The 17,590-nt window shown below is 34.9% G+C and overlaps 1 pseudogene across 1 annotated transcript; it reads right to left on the bottom strand.

Annotated features, from left to right (window-relative positions):
- Window positions 1-9,763: 9,763 nt before the first annotated feature.
- Window positions 9,764-16,875, bottom strand: LOC149204812 (CO(2)-response secreted protease-like; annotated as a pseudogene). The gene is made up of 11 exons (XR_016251806.1): window positions 16,656-16,875; window positions 16,310-16,401; window positions 16,128-16,225; window positions 15,896-16,054; window positions 15,659-15,770; window positions 13,209-13,766; window positions 12,542-12,642; window positions 12,103-12,345; window positions 11,845-11,959; window positions 10,942-11,158; window positions 9,764-10,516 (listed from the first exon to the last, which is right to left on the bottom strand). The product of XR_016251806.1 is annotated as a CO(2)-response secreted protease-like (transcript).
- Window positions 16,876-17,590: the final 715 nt, after the last annotated feature.

Genomic DNA, 17,590 nt, shown 5'->3' with positions numbered 1-17,590 from the left:
GGCTGCACATCTTCATCATGTAGATCTACTCTTGCAACTGCTCCGCAAGAATAAATTATTTGTTAATATGTCAAAGTGTTTGTTTGGCATGGAAGAAGTTGAGTATTTGGGCCACATTGTGGGGCGTGAAGGTGTCAAGGTGGACACCAAAAAGATCCAGGCAATGCAGGATTGGCCTCAACCTAGGACCTTGAAGAGCCTGAGAGGATTTTTGGGTCTGACAGGCTATTATCGCAAATTTTTCCGCAATTATGGTTGCATAGCGAATCCCCTCACTCAACTCTTGAAGAAAAAATCATTCTTCTGGAATGAGGACGCACAACAGGCCTTTACAGCTCTCAAAAATGCCATGTGTTCCACTTCAGTCTTAGCACTACCTGATTTCACCAAATCTTTTGTCATTGAATGTAATGCTTCGGGTACGGGTATTGGGGCGGTCTTAATGCAGGAAGGACGACCTTTGGCCTTCACAAGCCAACAACTAAGTGGGAAGAATCTAGGCCAATCTACCAACGAGAAGGAAATGATGGCCATCTTACATGCAGTAGAGACCTGGCGACCTTACTTATTGGGCCGACGTTTCCAAATCCACACAGACCATCACAGTCTTAAATATTTTTTGGAGCAACGCCTATCCTCCCCACAACAAAATAAATGGCTCACCAAAATGCTAGGATATGGTTATGAGATCATTTACAAGAAAGGGCAAGACAATAGTGTAGCAGATGCATTATCTCGCCAATTTGAGGAGGAATGTACTCTGCTAGCAATTTCCCTCCCCATTCCAGAATGGATTGAAGAGGCTCGCAGGGAATGGTTTTCACATCCCGGGCTCTCCCAACTCATTTCTCAATTGCAGGCAGATCCAAATTCCACCAAGGGCTACTCGTGGCAGGATGAGATTCTTCGCTACAGGGACAGAGTCATAATATCACCAACATCCACCCTCAAAATTCGCATTTTGGCAGAATTGCACTCATCCCCCATTGCAGGACATTCAGGCTTTCAGAAGACGTATGCTCGCACAAGAAGATCTTTTTTTTGGACAGGCATGAAAAAGGACATCCTTACTTTCGTAGTAGAATGCGATGTCTGTCAACACCACAAAGGGGAGACCGTCAATGCACCAGGCACATTACAACCATTGCCCATCCTGGCATCAATATGGACAGAGGTTTCTATGGATTTCATTACAGGTCTTCCAAAGTCAGGAAACAAGTCAGTCATCATGGTGGTTGTGGACAGACTTTCGAAGTATGTTCATTTCTGCACCCTACCCTACCCGTTTACACCGACTTTGGTCACTCAATCTTTCATGGATCAAATCTTCAAATTGCATGGCATGCCCACTTCTATTGTGTCCGATCGCGACCCGATCTTCACCAGTAATTTTTGGCAGGAACTCTTCAGGCTACAAGGCACTCGACTAAAAATCAGTACTTCCTATCATCCACAAAGAGATGGTCAAACTGAAGCCGTCAACAAATGTCTGGAAACCTACCTTAGGTGTTTCACTTCAGAAAAGAAACATCTTTGGGTATAGTGGTTACCTCTGGCTGAATGGTGGTATAACACCAACTATCATGCCACCACCAAAATGACTCCCTATGAAGTAGTATATGGTCAACTCCCTCCTTCCCCGACTTCTTATATCAAGGGGTGCTCAAAGGTACAAGCAGTGGATCAACTCCTACAACACTGCCCTACCGTGCTCGCCCATCTTAGAGAGAATCTTCATCAAGCTCAAAACCACATGGAGCAATAGGTAGACCAGCATCCCTCAGAGCGCCAATTTCAAGAAGGGGATCAGGTCTTTTTGAGGTTGCAACCATATAAGTAAACATCACTCAAAGACAAGGGTTGTCAGAAACTATATCCAAAATTCTACGGACCATATCAAATACTTCAGCGCATTGGAGAAGTGGCTTACAAGTTGGCTTTGCCACCTACTGCAAAAAACCATCCAGTGTTCCATGTCTCATGCCTCAAGAAAGTGATTGGGAACAATTGCAAAGTTCAAACCAGTCTACCTGAATTGGACGAAGAAGGGTCAATCTGGCTCCAACCTGAATAGGTCCTAGACACATGAGGTAGGCACCTGCGGGGCCGCATGATTAGGGAAGTCCTCGTCAAGTGGAAAGACACATCTCCGGAAGATGCAACTTGGGAACCAACCATTATTGTTCAACAGTTTCCGCAGCTTTAGCCTTGAGGAAAAGGCTAGTCTTAAGGGGGAGGGCATGTTAGGGTCCCACCCTAACCCCCTTATTTATGTAATGGGATCGAGTCATAGTCAAGAGTCAATAAATCCCATATTAATAATTGTAAGTGGTTAACCCACAATTAATGACGGGACCACAGTTAGTTGCAAATGGGTCGTAGTATTAGATAGATGGTATTAATAAAACCCATGGTATTGCCTGCATGAGTCATATATAAAGGATAGAGACTCCCTGCGAGGAGCATCGTGTCTTATTTTTGAATCGAGCTCTGCTCTATTGGAGGTTGCCCCCTCGAAGAGGCCAGTGAACACTGCTTTCTGAATAATAAAATATTTGATGTTGTCTCTCACTATTATATGTTCTGGGTATCTTTCTTCGCATATTCTGTATTTGGGTATCTTTTTGCAGGTTAAGAGCATAACAAGGATAGAGGGTTTAAGTATATATAAAAAATAACTATTTCCTTTTTTCTTGTATATTTAATTAAAAATATTATAAAATTTAATTATTACGTTTGTGAAATGAGTTATGGTTTTTATGCATATGGTATTGATGATATCGATAGTAAAGTGGGAGTGAATGTCCATGGTTAAAAATATTGTTATATTTTAAGTATTAAGTTTTCATGTGATTATCAATTAAATTTAAATAAGGTTAGAAAATCATTATTTTAATTTATAGTGATTTTACATTTTATATTTTACATGATGTTTTATATTATACATTATACATTTTAACTTTTACATTACATTTTACATGTATATATATTTTAATTTGAATATGAAGCCAACACTTATTTTTGTTTTTTTTTTTTCCACTATATATTTTTCGTGATATTTAATACATGTTCAAAAACTTACTTACATTATATTACTTACTTGCATTACGCACATCTCCCCTAAACTAGGTTGTAGAGAGCCTCTCAATGCAATTGTATATATCTTGATGGCTTCCTTCATGTTCTATATATAAATGCACAAGAACATACATTCTAGTTGAAGAATTATAAGGTGGTTCCTCGATGGATTTCACTATTCTTACAAAATCCATTAGTCCTAGTTGTTCATCTCTTTCCTAAGTTCGTAGGTTTTATCTTATTACATACTTCCATGTAGGAATTTCTTCCAATAGTTCTTCAATTTCTCTGATTTTTTTTCAGGTCGTGTTGTTGTATTCTAGATAAAAGAGGTCATATAGAGGTTGGGATGAGTAGCCATTCTCACCATCCCAATTTAGTCCCTTGGGGTTACTAAATTCGCTAGTTCGAGAATCAATATTATACGGATCATCATCAAATAATTCAACAAGATCAAGGAAAATGATATTTCCTTCAGGCCTTTCTATGGGGGAACAAAATTTTAAATCCCACCACTCAACGTCTAAGCCTTCTATAAATAAATCAGACAACTATGGCTTGGATTTTTTCTTTGAACATTGGTGTGCCCAGTGTCCATGCTTATGGTAGTTATAACTAATTTTTTTTTTTTAAGCCTTTTGGTTCCTCTTTAGGAAAGGAACTTTTTTGAGATGTTTCATGTGCTTTTATTCTTTTCAGCCGGGTCTGATGATGATTAAACCTGGAACAAAAAGTATTTTTTTTCTTTCCTTTACTCTTGCAATGACAAATATTTTCACTAGTTTGGTGGACATGATTATGTGCACCACAACCACATTCTCACATATTTCCCACATTCTCGGTAAGTTTCAAAGCCTTTGTGCAATGAAGAAATATGCTAGATGTTCATAATCTTTCACATGACCCATTCCATGAAATTGAGTATATAAAGTTTGGATCATTGCTTCATTAACTTTTTGCTAATTTAATATTTAATATTTTGTTGTCTTTGGAATCCATATTCACCATTCCATTGCTAACCCAATAAATCCATTATTTGTGTTTCCATATAACTTGGTGTAAGTGAAACATCTTTGACTTTCCTTACAATTACCCAATTTATTATGATTTTAAGTGCAAATATGAATTCATCAATTGATTGGAAACCTACATTAATTATTGGATGGCTAGACATAACATTAGCTACTTTGCTCCATTTATGCCTAAATATGTAAAGATTAAATTGTGGGAAGAAGAGGCATTTGGAGTGTTGCAAGACATTGGGATATCTCTAGCTCACGTTTTGTAGCCATCATTTGGAGACACTTTTATTTTTCATTAGGCTATAAAATATGTAACCACCTTTTCATATTGCAAACTTTAGCTTATATATTATGTGAAATTTTCTCACTTTCTCCAAAATCCCTCTCATGTGCATCATCTTCGACCTAAAACAGACATAGAATTTGTCAGAGATTAGGGGGTTTCTCTTAGGGTTTTTGATATTTTTTTTAATTCTTCCAATCTAGTAAGTAATGCATCTAATAAATCTAGCTATGTATTAAATTTATCCATGGATGTCCTTAAATTCGTGGTGTGGGTTAAGATATGTGATAGAATAGGATTTCTATCAATCAATTACTTTATTTATTTCTTTTGTGATATTTTTGTTTGCTTGATCTTAAAAAAATCTCTATGCAAGTAATAAATGTTTTGATTACTAATTACATCTTGCTGATTTGAGTAATTCATGAGCTTGAACTCATCCAAAACTATATGTGATACTATAAAAGATCTTATTGGTTCATATTCTCTTTTAATCTTCAGGTCATCTGAAAAACTATATAAAAAGAAATGCAGGTAGATTCTTTCTAGGGAGGTATGATTCTTCTCCTCCTGGAAACCTTTTTATGTTTCCTAATCCTTATTTGGGGAGAGAGAGCATGCATCACTAGATAGGAGAAAGGGATGTTTTCATAGTTTTTCCACCTTGAATATTCTTGATTTTTTCTTGACAAGTAAGGCATCATAAGTGCCTGCGTATATTTTTTTTTTTTTTGTTGTAGGATGTGCATGTATGGGTCATCTCTTTTGCAAAGGGACATAGTTATGAATGCCTTAGAGAATGGGATCTATTTAGTGTAGAAAAATCGATTGAATCTTTGGTTTATTCACATGGGTAAGAATTTGGGTTTTTACATGAGAGTATTTATATTCCCATGCTAGAGGATATGAAGTATCTAGCCAGTTAAACATGAGAGGTTGACCTTGTTTAAAACCTTTTTTTTCCCACCATGTTGTGTAGGTGTGAGGGGTTCTAGTGAATATACTTTCTCAATGGCGGGGATGTATTATTTTCCAAATATAATAGCCACCACTAATTTGAACTTGATAATATAGGATTTTATAGACATGTCAAACCCAATAGGAAATATATTTTCTTTAGCAAATCATAATCTCTCTCTCTCTCTCTCTCTCTCTCTCACACACACACACACACACACACACACAAACACACATGGACCATCATGAGGGGGAGTAGAGAAACCTCCTATTAACACATCAAAAATTATTATGACAAGTACCAAGAACACAAACAGAGAGAAGAGAATGGGAGGTATGGATGAAATAAGGGACCTAAACCAAACTTTATAGCTCTTATATGTGCATAGAGGAATCCTTATTCTATAACCTAGTTAATGATGTATCAGTCAAGGAGATGAATATTTACGAGGTCATCTAATGAAGAGAAAGGAATATCTAGACAGTAGTTCCTCTGAAAGAATGAGATAGGTAATTCCACCATTTCAACTTGTAAATGTATTTTGGAGGAATAGGGGGAAGTTTCAAGTGCTTAGCTGAATTTGCTTCATTGGTAGAGCTTAAGATTATGTCAGAAATAGTTGTAGATAATGAGGGTGCTCATCATATTCTTATATATGTCTTTAGAATACCATCCTTGTTAATTTTTAAAAGATTTTCCTGATCCATAATAGATCTATGCTGATAAAAGGTACAAGGTCTAAGAAGACTAATAGGATCAAATATCATATTAGAGAATATCTAAAATTCGTAACATGCTTATCCTTCACCTTTAATAAGACTAATAGGATCAAAGATCATATTAGAGAATATCTAAAGTCCGTAACATGCCTATCCTTCACTTCAAAAAACAATCGACATAAATCATGTCCCACTATCATATGTTTCTTTAATTTTACCACGAAATGAAATTACAGGAATGGATAACCAAGTATATATTAAACACTTTTGAACAATGCATATCATATTGAATGGATTCATTTCTTAAGAAGTCTCCTTATAAAGTTAGAGAAGCTTGTTGAATACAATAGATTGTGGCTTTGATACAATTTCTATGCAAATTTAACAATCTTCATTCTTCATCTAGACTTACACAGACTAACCAATATAGAATAAGTCTCCAACTAACCCTATTTTGAATCACCCAGATCACTGAATGCGCAAGGTGAGAGCATAAAAGAGACTTTGCTATATCTAAGGCTTGATTATACATATATAAATATGTTATTTCTTTTTTTATCTTCCTTAATGTTCTCTTGCACTCCAAGAGAACATGATCAGAGCTTCACAATTCTAACTATCCAAATGTGTAAGAATGAGAACCACGTTGTTTGTTTATAGCATTTCCTCCAATGTATCTAGTTACCATGACTGGAATTTGTAAGTCAGAGTTATGACACATTGGTAATAAGATTCAGAGCATGAGGTGACTATCTCATATTATCTCATCTCTTAACTAATTTTTCCACATATGGGGACCCAAACTAGACATTGACTTTACCTTACAAAGTGAGGTATATTGTCACCCACTGAGCGATGAAAACATGGTTACTATTCTCCACGATGGAGTGTTTTTCCACCCACAAAACATTACTATAATATACGCTTAACATTACTAGAATATGTTTTAACAGTCCAGACTAGATTTCCTTTTGAAAAGAAGTAAACACTGGGTCCATGACGCTTCATATCTAGGTTCCATAGCATTTTCAAATTTGTAAAGTTCTTCCTCAATCCATGACATCTCAAAATTATGAATCTTGAAATTTTAGAAAATCTAATAATGAGAAAACATAATTATCCAAATGCCTATCAGTAATGAATTCAGTCATAAATGTGTGTGAAACACACATTGATATTGGAAAACCATAGTAACATGGGTACCACTCCCATGCATTGGAGAGCATGTACCCCACGCTCTTGTGCTCCTGGGAGCTTTGGAGCTGGTAGGAAACTTTCCAAAATCATCAAGAGCTTCACTACAGTAGATTTTGACGTTTCGGGTACCTATTTTGAGAATAGTTTCACCTTTTGAGTACCCATTTTGAGCAAAGAAGGTACCATTTGTTTACATTATAAGTGATACATGACATATGAGGGGACTAGACTACATGGGCTCTGTAAAGCGATAAAGATGTGGAGATGTAGCAAAGGTTTCAACAAAATATAAATAGTTGCTAGTCATTCGTTGACTGTGTCTGTTGCAAATCTTGAAGTTCAACAGTTGCAAATAAGTCTCCTTTCTTGAAGTCTCTCTTGAAGCTTTAATGGTAAGATTGAAAAGATTACAATGATGGTATGATGGTTAGAAAGAGAAAGAGTACCTCATATTAATAAGATTCAGAGCATGAGGGGACTATCTCATATTATCTCATCTCTTAACTAATCTTTCCACATATGGGGACCCAAACTAGACATTGAATTTACCTTACAAAGTGAGGTATATTGTCATCCACTGAGTGATGAAAACATGGCTACTACTCTCCACAATGGAGTGTTTTTCCACCCATAAAACATTACTATAATATACGCTTAACATTACTAGAATATGTTTTAACAGTTCGGACTAGATTCCCTTTTGAAAAGAAGTAAACACTTGGTCCATGATGCTTCGTATCCAGGTTCCATAGCATTTTCAAATTTGTGAAGTTCTTCCTCAATCCATGACATTTCAAAATTATGTATCTTGAAATTTTTGAAAATCTAATAATGAGAAAACATAATTATCCAAATGCCTATCAATAATGAATCCGGTCATGAATGTGTGTGCAACACACATTGATAGGGGAAAGCCATAGTAACACGGGTACCACTCCCACGCATTGAAGAGCATGTACCCCATGCTCTCGTGCTCCTAGGAGCTTTGGAGTTGGTAGGAAACTTTCCAAAATCATCAGGAGCTTCACTACAGTAGATTTTGACGTTCGGGTACCTATTTTGAGAATATTTTCACCTTTCGAGTACCCATTTCGAGCATAGAAGGTACCAATTGTTTACATTCTAAGTGATACATGACAGATGAGGGGACTGGACAGCATGGGCTCTGTAAAGCGATAGAGACGTGGAGATGTAACAAAGGTTTCAACAAAATATAGATAGTTGCTAGTCATTCGTTGACAGTGTCTGCTGCAAATATTGAAGTTCAACAATTGCAAATAAGTCTCCTTTCTTGAAGTCTCTCTTGAAGCTTTAATGATAAGATTGAACAAATTACAATGATGGTATGATGGTTAGAAAGAGAAAGAGGACCGTGTTATTGAGTGTCATTTTATAAATTTCCAAACTTAAATTTTGAAGTTGAATATAATATAGTGGTGCATGAAATCACATAATAATCAAGTAATAATAGCCTTTTTTCGGTTTCAGAGTTGCACATGTTCCTTTGTTGGCAGGGAATGACATTGACAAATTGTTGATGGATTAATATTTTGATTTTTTGTGGCAAGGTTTCAAAGTTCAATCTTTTACATATTTCATTGCAAGATGAAATCTTAAAGATGAAATTTAATTGGGAAATTTTAAATAAACATAAATTAATTATTTTATTTTTATTTTTAATATAGTATATTATTTTATCTCTCAACTTAAAATTTCCTATAAATTTGGGCAAAGCTTTAGCTTTACCGGTTAATTGTTCCCCGTAGCTCAAATACCCGTGCAACATAGAGGAAAACTCAATCAAGCCTATTTGCAGTGACTAACCCCGTCATTTTGCAATTCGATTGAGATGTTGGAGCAATTATCATAAGAAAAACTGGCGTCTCGGATAGGATGAAAGAGTCAACCAACGTTGGAGTTCACACATAAAGGATACATGTAATTTATTATTATTTAATTCCATAAATTATATGAATCTCCCATCAATGAGTAACAAAGTTCTACCCCCATGAACCTTATAAGTCAGTCAGATCACCTTGATGTAGCCTTAAATTGGGATTTTGTCCTATTTTTCTCTAAAGTTCTACCCTCATGAACATTATAAGTCAGTCAAATCACCTTGATGTAGCCTTAAATTGGGATTTTGTCCCATTTTTCTTTAAACCGTGACGCTATGAGTTCTCCAGGGTCAGTGTAGGTAAAGATTTGATACAGCTTATCATGAATACTATCTTGTATTCACTCATTTTTGTACTACCCAATTTGCGACCGTGCTGTGCGTTGAAAGGAATACCATGTTGAAGCTTTCTATTATGGTCGTTGAATCCGGCCAATCAGAAAGCTTGCACGAGGATCTTACGGTATGGTTTATGCGTTCACACACATTTTATCCTCTTTGGCATTTGGCGAGTTAAAAAGAAAAGAAGATGAGATTTCTAAACAATAAGACGCTGAGATTGCAAGCCTAACATTTTCCACTAATTAAAAGATTGCAATAACTCTAAAATGAAACATAAGAATGGATGAGATTTAGGTTTTGGTAAGATCGGATTGGAGATTTTAGACTTCAGCCAAAATAATTACCGCTAGATATATTTCATCACAGAAGAGGGCGAGGACAACGCTTAGCGCACGTCCATTTGGCTTGCTTTATTTAAATTACAAAATACATAAGGCAGGCTACTCTTAAATTGCAGTGGTCACACAATATTTACTGCGAAAGGAGTGCGAACATTATGCTTTCCATCGCTCCAAGTGAGGGTACCGAAAGCATATCCTTTAGTGGCAACATTCGATGGTGCAAAAACTACATTGAAAGATAGTTTAGTGGACGCCCGGGAGAATTGAAGAGTTTGTGGAGAGACCTTCACATTCAACCCGGGAGGCGCATCGATGGCAACCTTGTAAGTGGGTGCCTGATCAGGGCTGATGTTTGTGACAGTTCTGCTTATGGTTGTGCTCCCATTTGCAGCATCTAACTTGGAGATGGCTATGCTGGGATAGTTCATGTTACTGATCAAATCCACCTTTGCCCCAGTTGGGCATTTATAGCTTTCGTTCCCTGCGATGAGCTTTATCTGCGAAGAATCAAGACCGTAATTACACAAGAAGAGGAAGTAATCTTCGGTTGATGTTTCGTATACAAGTCCTGGTTGCAGAGCTCCCATTGGATTCACTACTCCGCTTCCAAAATCAAAAGGTGTCGCAGGCATATCTGTATCAATAGTCAACGAATTGCCCATATTGTTCATTGAAACAGCTGCCACAAAGATTGGAGTATGGATGTTAGAAACTCTAGCAGCTTTCAAACTGTGAAGAAAAAAACTTGTTTCAAAACATATTTCCATAATTGAGACCTAGAGTTAGCGCTGAAAATAAGTAGCTTGTTAATGGGTTTTAAATGAGCCAGGTTGTATATGCTTATCAAATAAATAATTTGTTACTAAGTTTTAAATGAACCAGGTTGTATATATACTTATTTTTAGATTTTAACACGCAGATTATGTGACTATAAACATATACAACTCTACTAATTTAATGCGCATTGGCAAGCCGCATATTTTTAAAGTTAGCGTCTCTAAAATCATAGATACGTGGTATTTTCAGAATGAAAAAAAAGTCTCTAGATGTTGGTCGATCTGGTATTTACATTTTCAATTTCAAGAGCAAAATGTGATAAAGTACCTGTAGTCATCAGGGCTGATCTGACAGCAGAGGCGCTCCAAGCAATATATCTAGATTTCACAAATGCAGCGGTTCCACTTACATGAGGAGTCGCCATGGATGTTCCAGATATAATGTTAAACTGGGAAGGCTTCATCCCAGGAGGAACTGTGTATGAAGATTCCTCGGTGGGAATCCATGCAGCAAGTATGTTCACACCTGGTGCGCTTATGTCCGGCTGCACGTTAAAAAGCCGATGTGGTGATCATCTTCACATAAAAAATATATATATCGGAACGGGATAGTCAACTTTTTATGCCATTTATATTTTAGGAATTTTAATGGTCTATTCTTTAATAATAAAGAAAATATATATTTTAAAAATATTGATTACTTAAGTTTGCAGTAAATTAAGTTCTAAAGAATTATATTTCCAGTAAATTAAGTAAATATTGATTACTTTTAAAATCCTTGTATTGCAATGTTATAGACTAATATTATGGCTTAATAATATTACCTAATATTATATGTCAAAATATTTAAATTGACTTTGTTCCATTGTCATAAATCAATTCCATGATTTACTAACACTACCTAATATTATATGTCAAAAACATAATTCATATTTATATGATTTATAATTTTCTTTTTATTAATCAATTTAATTATAAAAATAACCATTTTTTAATAAATATTTTTTTTTATTAATCAATCTAATTGAAAAACCTACAGATTTTAATATAAAATTAAACCCTATAATAATTTACTATAGCAATTAAAAGCCAATTTAATTATTAATAATTATATACTAATTAATTAAAATTATGAACACCATGTTACAAAATAAACACCAAAAAAGTATTAACTATAACCTATTCAATGAGATTGAAAAGCTAAATAGACTAGAAGTCGATCAGTGCGTACCTTGAGAACGTTCTGGGTGAGTCGTCCAGGGCCCCTTGAAGAAAAATATGCAACAACGGGAGCTGGCTTGTATTTTGTGACCGCCTGAGTTGGAGTAATTGTAGCGACAGGCTTTCTATCATGACAGAACTTGGACGATTATAAAGAGTCACAGGGTAATTGGATTTGCCCAAATGTATAATTCATCTATATGATGATGCGACACATCTCGAATATATTAGGCTATATAGCAAGGCTAGGCGATGTGGGTGGACGCACCTGGCAGTTTTTATGTAAGAAGATATGTCCATTGCAGCCGTTTCACTTACTGTTGTCGCTGGAAATGTACCGTAGTTAGTTGCGTCTGATGTTTGTGAATCATCCACAATAATCATCCCTATGCCTCCCGCGTCCTGGACTACTTCTTTCATCAATGGCCTCGATATTTCTGTGCTGTTGCCAAAACAAAGTACGACCTTTCCCTTCGCTTCTCTTGCGTCCAAAGAGTCTAGATCACAATTTCTGCAACAATGATCCCCTCTCCATGACAAATTAAATTATAAAAAAGTCCTACATTTAACCTAAAAAATTGTGAACCGTGTGTTATTTTAAAGGATTTGATGATGAATTTCAGCAACGACTAGATTTCCCAATCTCATTAGGAGCAAATCCTAAAAATAGAAAAGCAAATTCTTGTGACATTTTTTGCATAATTTACCTCGCAGATGATGCAGAACTGGACTTGGCAGGAATGCTTGCTGCGTACACAAGAGGGTGCACGGCCGAGTGGCTAAGATTCGAGAAGTTGATGCCCTTCCCCTGAGCGCGCACACAATATAAGCATAATAAATTACAGAATGATACATCGCGTAAAAATCCTTCACAATCTGAAACATTAATGGTTTTGACATCATGTTTGTTTAAATTAAGTTGTATGAAGCTCTGCTAGTTTTTTCAGCCACATTGAATACTAAATAGTATTCCATACTTTGAAGATTAAGCTTTCGAATTTATCAATAAGTCTTCCATACTTTCAAGATTAAGTTTTCGAATTATCAATAAGCAGTTGAATTTAAAAAATGATAATGTTCGATTTTAGATTTTTTGATTCATATTTATTTCGATAAGAGTTTTTGAATTAATTATATATAAATTAATGATTAACATTAAAATTATTTAACTTTAATAAATTTTTGTCTTCAAAACAAACTGAATAAACTATATTAAATGATTCAAAACCTGGACCAGCAACTTATAATGTGATCAATCTAAAAAAACACTTCATAAAAAAACGATTATATCAAACTAGTAAAGTGAAATTTAAACTTATAATACTAATACTATTAAGTTCATTTGACCTTGTTAAGTAGTTCGGTAGTTCTCACCTTAACAATCTTACCATTCCCCAACACAACGTTTGATAGGTAATCCATGTCGATTGTGGATGCCGCGATTGTAAAAATCCATGGGGCAGTATTGACGACCGTATTAGAGTCAGGTCCCTCGTTTCCGGCAGAGGACACAACCAGAATTCCTCTCTGAGTAGCATGAAATGCTCCTATGGCTATCGGATCTTCCACAAAATCATGCTGGTTGAAGGACCGAGTTCCAAGTGAAACGGATAAAATATCCACTCCATCTTTAACTGCGTCGTCAAAGCCAGCTAAAATTTGTACACCTGGACACCCATTATCCGGTGAACATACCCTATACATGGCAATTCTTGTAGAACTACTGGCTGGTCCGCCTCTTGCTGTCCCGCTTGCCAGACCATAATAGTTTGCATTGTCCACAATGTTCCCTGCTGCAGTGGACGCTGTATGCGTGCATGCCCCTGTTCATCTCTTGCACTCCTCGTTTGTGTCCGTATCAATTTCTGTTTAATATTTCTCTTCATATCATCGTCCTCCCCGCCTGAGTAATATCTGGCCCCAATTATTTTCCTGTTCACATTATGTGAATTATAAATGTGAACTATAAATCATATGATATGAGAACAGACAGGAAGGGAACGAAGGAGATTTTACAATTATTTTTTTAATGTGGTTTGACGTTTAGTATGGGTGATTATTATGTTCATAGAATGTTTGTATTTAGTAAGTTTATTTGAAAGCATAGTTGCCAAATAAGAATTCTAATTCTTAAAAAAATCAATTATCTACAATTTAATATTAAAAAAATTGGAAAGTATATATCTCATAAAATAAGATTTTTTCAAAATTTTAAGAACTTTTTTATATTTTTATTTTCTATCTTTATGAATTAATTATTTATATATTAAAATAATTAAAAATATTATAGATTATTTAATATTATATAATTTTATTAAAAAAATTATAAAATAATATATTTTTATAAAAGAGTAACAACCTCAAATCATAATTTTTAATATAACTCTTAAAAATGAAAAACAACATTATTATAATAACTAAAACAACCTAAATCAATCTGTGTAAATTTAGCTACCCTGTGGAAATGACACTTTCAAAGAGTTGCTTACAGAGTTGAGGGTTGCACATAAAAGTTGCTCATTCTACTCAATCCAAAATAGACATCAAGATAAAAGCACATCGGAAGTTTAATTCATAGTTTTCAATTTCATTAAGGGTGGGGAAGCCTGTTGGAGTGTACCTCTACCAAACATACTTACCAAATTTGAAAAAGAGTACTATTATGTAAAATTCAAAAGGATAAAAATTTATTAAATTCAATATGGAAAAAAATGGAGATTACAAATATTTATAACAAATATACTTACCAATGTTGAAAAAGAATACCACTATATAAAATTTAACAGAAAAAAATTGAGATTATATATTTTACAAATATTTATAAATAAAAATTTATTATTTTTTTGGAATTTATTATTTTTACCTACTACAAACTTAATATTTTCTACTATATTTTAATATCAAATTTACTATTTTTCACCATTGCAATTTTCTTAATATGCTATTTACTATTACTATTTACTATATTTTTACTATAAAACTCATGTTTTTTTTATTTTTTAAATATTGAATTTCTTACTAACAAAAATCATTAATAAATTATATCATAATTACTGTCTAAAATTTTTAATATTAAACTTTATATTAACTTAAAACTTTACCAAATTTCATCACAATTGTTTTTAAAATGCCATTTATAATTTAATATAGACGAAGCACTTACCCAATTCGATTGTTTTTTTTAATATTAAATTTTATATACACAAAGCACCTTCCAATTTTCAGTCGAACCGGTGTATTTTCGAATTTTTATGGCCAATACTGCCAATTTGGCAACTAAGGTTGAAAAGGATGATTGGTTCAACCGATTGGCTCAATCGATTCCATTCGAATTTTTATGGCCAATACTGCCAATTTGGCAACTAGATGATTGGCTCAACCGAATTCCTTCGAATTTTTCTGGCCAATACTGCCAATTTGGCAACTAAGCTTGAAAAGGATGATTGGCTCAACCGGATTTTATGGCCAATAGGGCCGAACTTGATAACTAAGATTGAAAGGATGATTGGCTCAACGGGGAGCCTCACCCTGAGAGTATAAAGAGAATTGAATCTATCTTTAACCATAATAGATGTGCTTTAACCATAAAAATTCCACCAACTAAACTAAACCATCTATCGTTTTATGGTTTTCATGAGTGTTATTCTTTTTCACGTTATGAGATGAGAATCCAAATAATTAAGAATCACAATGTCAAACAATCAACCGTCACTAACTATACAAATCTAAGAAAAATGCAAAATACAATCTCAAACAATCAACCAGTCACTGAACTATAAAAAAATCTAAGAAGAATGCAAAATACAAACACACGTATGAACCACCTGTTGCAATTGGAAGCATTGAAATCATCTCCCTTCACGCACGCTCCCTTCCACCGTTGAGGAATAGGGCCCATACCCTTATCACTGAAGCTGGCTGCTTCCGGCCAAATGCCTGAGGATGGTTCATACATAACATGTATATTACTGTAATTGCATGATCAAGAATCTTCCGACCCCAGTTCACTGAACCAATTGAAATTTTCTCTATAAAACTAAAAGCCAAATATGACATCATACCTGAATCTAGAAGTCCTATGATGATATCAGCACCAGAATTGTCTTGTTTGCTGGAATAAGACATCGGCATGACCAGTTCCTTTTCTAGGTATTTCCATGAGTGTGTCGTATGAAGGTTTAACACTGGATCAGGGAACACTGACAATACTCCTGGTTTCCCTGCTAAATCATTTGAGTTGTCAGAATAGGAGACTGGGTTCTAACTAGTTATGAATAAGTCATGGGGACGTACCCATTAATGTAGTCGCCTGTTCTTTAGATAGTACTGCTGCAAATCCAGTAAAGGCATATGTATAGCTATAAACGAGTGATTGCTTTGCTTGGTCGGGACTGTAAACGTTCAGAAAAGTTAAATCAATTAACAACAAATATCTGTATAGCTAAATTCTGAAATTTGAATATTTCATTTAATACCTTTCTAGAACAGACGAAAGAACATCCAGATGACTCGTTACAAGCTCTTCCCTATTATTGTTGAATGAACTCCCCATGTACACAATATATACCTGCATACAGAGTGGAATACTTATGGTGAAATTAACATAACTCTGACATAATTACAGAGATTTTTCACTTTCGGGTGCGACATGATTGAAATTGGAATGATGCTGGAGACAAAACAGAAGTAATTTGAGGAAATTAGGAATTTAAGAATCATCTATATCTAAACAACAACTCTGGAGAATAAGAACAAACTTTTTAACATAAAAAAAAAATTACAATCAAAACAAGTAAAATTTATATTTTCAAATATTCGTACCTTTTTATCTTCAGCAATGACAGAACAGAACAGGAGGCTGCATTGAAAAGCAAATGCAAAATAGAACTTAAACCCCATTGATACAATCAATCTGGATAAGAATTGTTTGTCTAGGAGTACTTGTGTGAGAGGATGGAGGGGTAGAGTTTAATAGAACAACAAATCGATCACAGTGAGTGGTGTGCAGTGCATCTGATGATGGCTATTAGCAATTGAGACGACGCAAGAAAATCAGAGTTGGGATCCGACGCAACACCAAGGAAGGCTGGAGACCCTTATCGCAAAAACAAAGTCGCCACTGCGTCAACTAGTGCGGGTATACTTTTGAGAACGCACGAGCTACGAATCATGTGACGTGGAAAATTGTGGAGAGTGTGTTTAAATTACAGTAAGAATTATATTTTTAAATATTTTCATTTTTTTATTTTCAGCAATGACAGAACAAAACAGGAGGCTGCATTGAAAAGCAATGTAAAAAAAAAATTAAACTTTATTGATACAATCGATCTGGATGAGAATTGTTTCTATAAAAATACTTGTGGATGAGAATTGTTTCTTTAGAAGTACCTGTGTGAGAGGATGGAGGGGTAGAGTATTAGAGAACAGAATCCACACTCAAAGTTTGCTCCTTTCATTACTAAACATTACAATTTATACACATTTTCAATTACAGGAATGGTATTTATTATTGCTGACTCTAGCCAACTATGCTGATTGCTTAACAGTGATCGGCGCTGCGCCAAACAGTGGGCAGCGCAGTTCATGATTAATATCTTGACATCTCTTTTTAATCATTACTTACATGTTAACTTTTCTGCTGGTCTAAGTTTCAGCTACGCTTACAACATAATTTGGACCTCTACACATTTCAAATTTGGCCTTTCCAAGAGGTTTGGTGAATATGTGAGCCACATTATCATGTGTATTACAATATG

This window comes from Pinus tabuliformis, chromosome 1_2 (assembly GCF_031772625.1).
Source record: "Pinus tabuliformis cultivar Carrire ecotype Pingquan chromosome 1_2, CPIR1, whole genome shotgun sequence".
NCBI classification, from domain to species: domain Eukaryota; kingdom Viridiplantae; phylum Streptophyta; class Pinopsida; order Pinales; family Pinaceae; genus Pinus; species Pinus tabuliformis.
The sequence above is the reverse complement of the archived record's forward strand: the minus strand, read 5'-3'. Positions and strand labels throughout refer to the sequence as shown.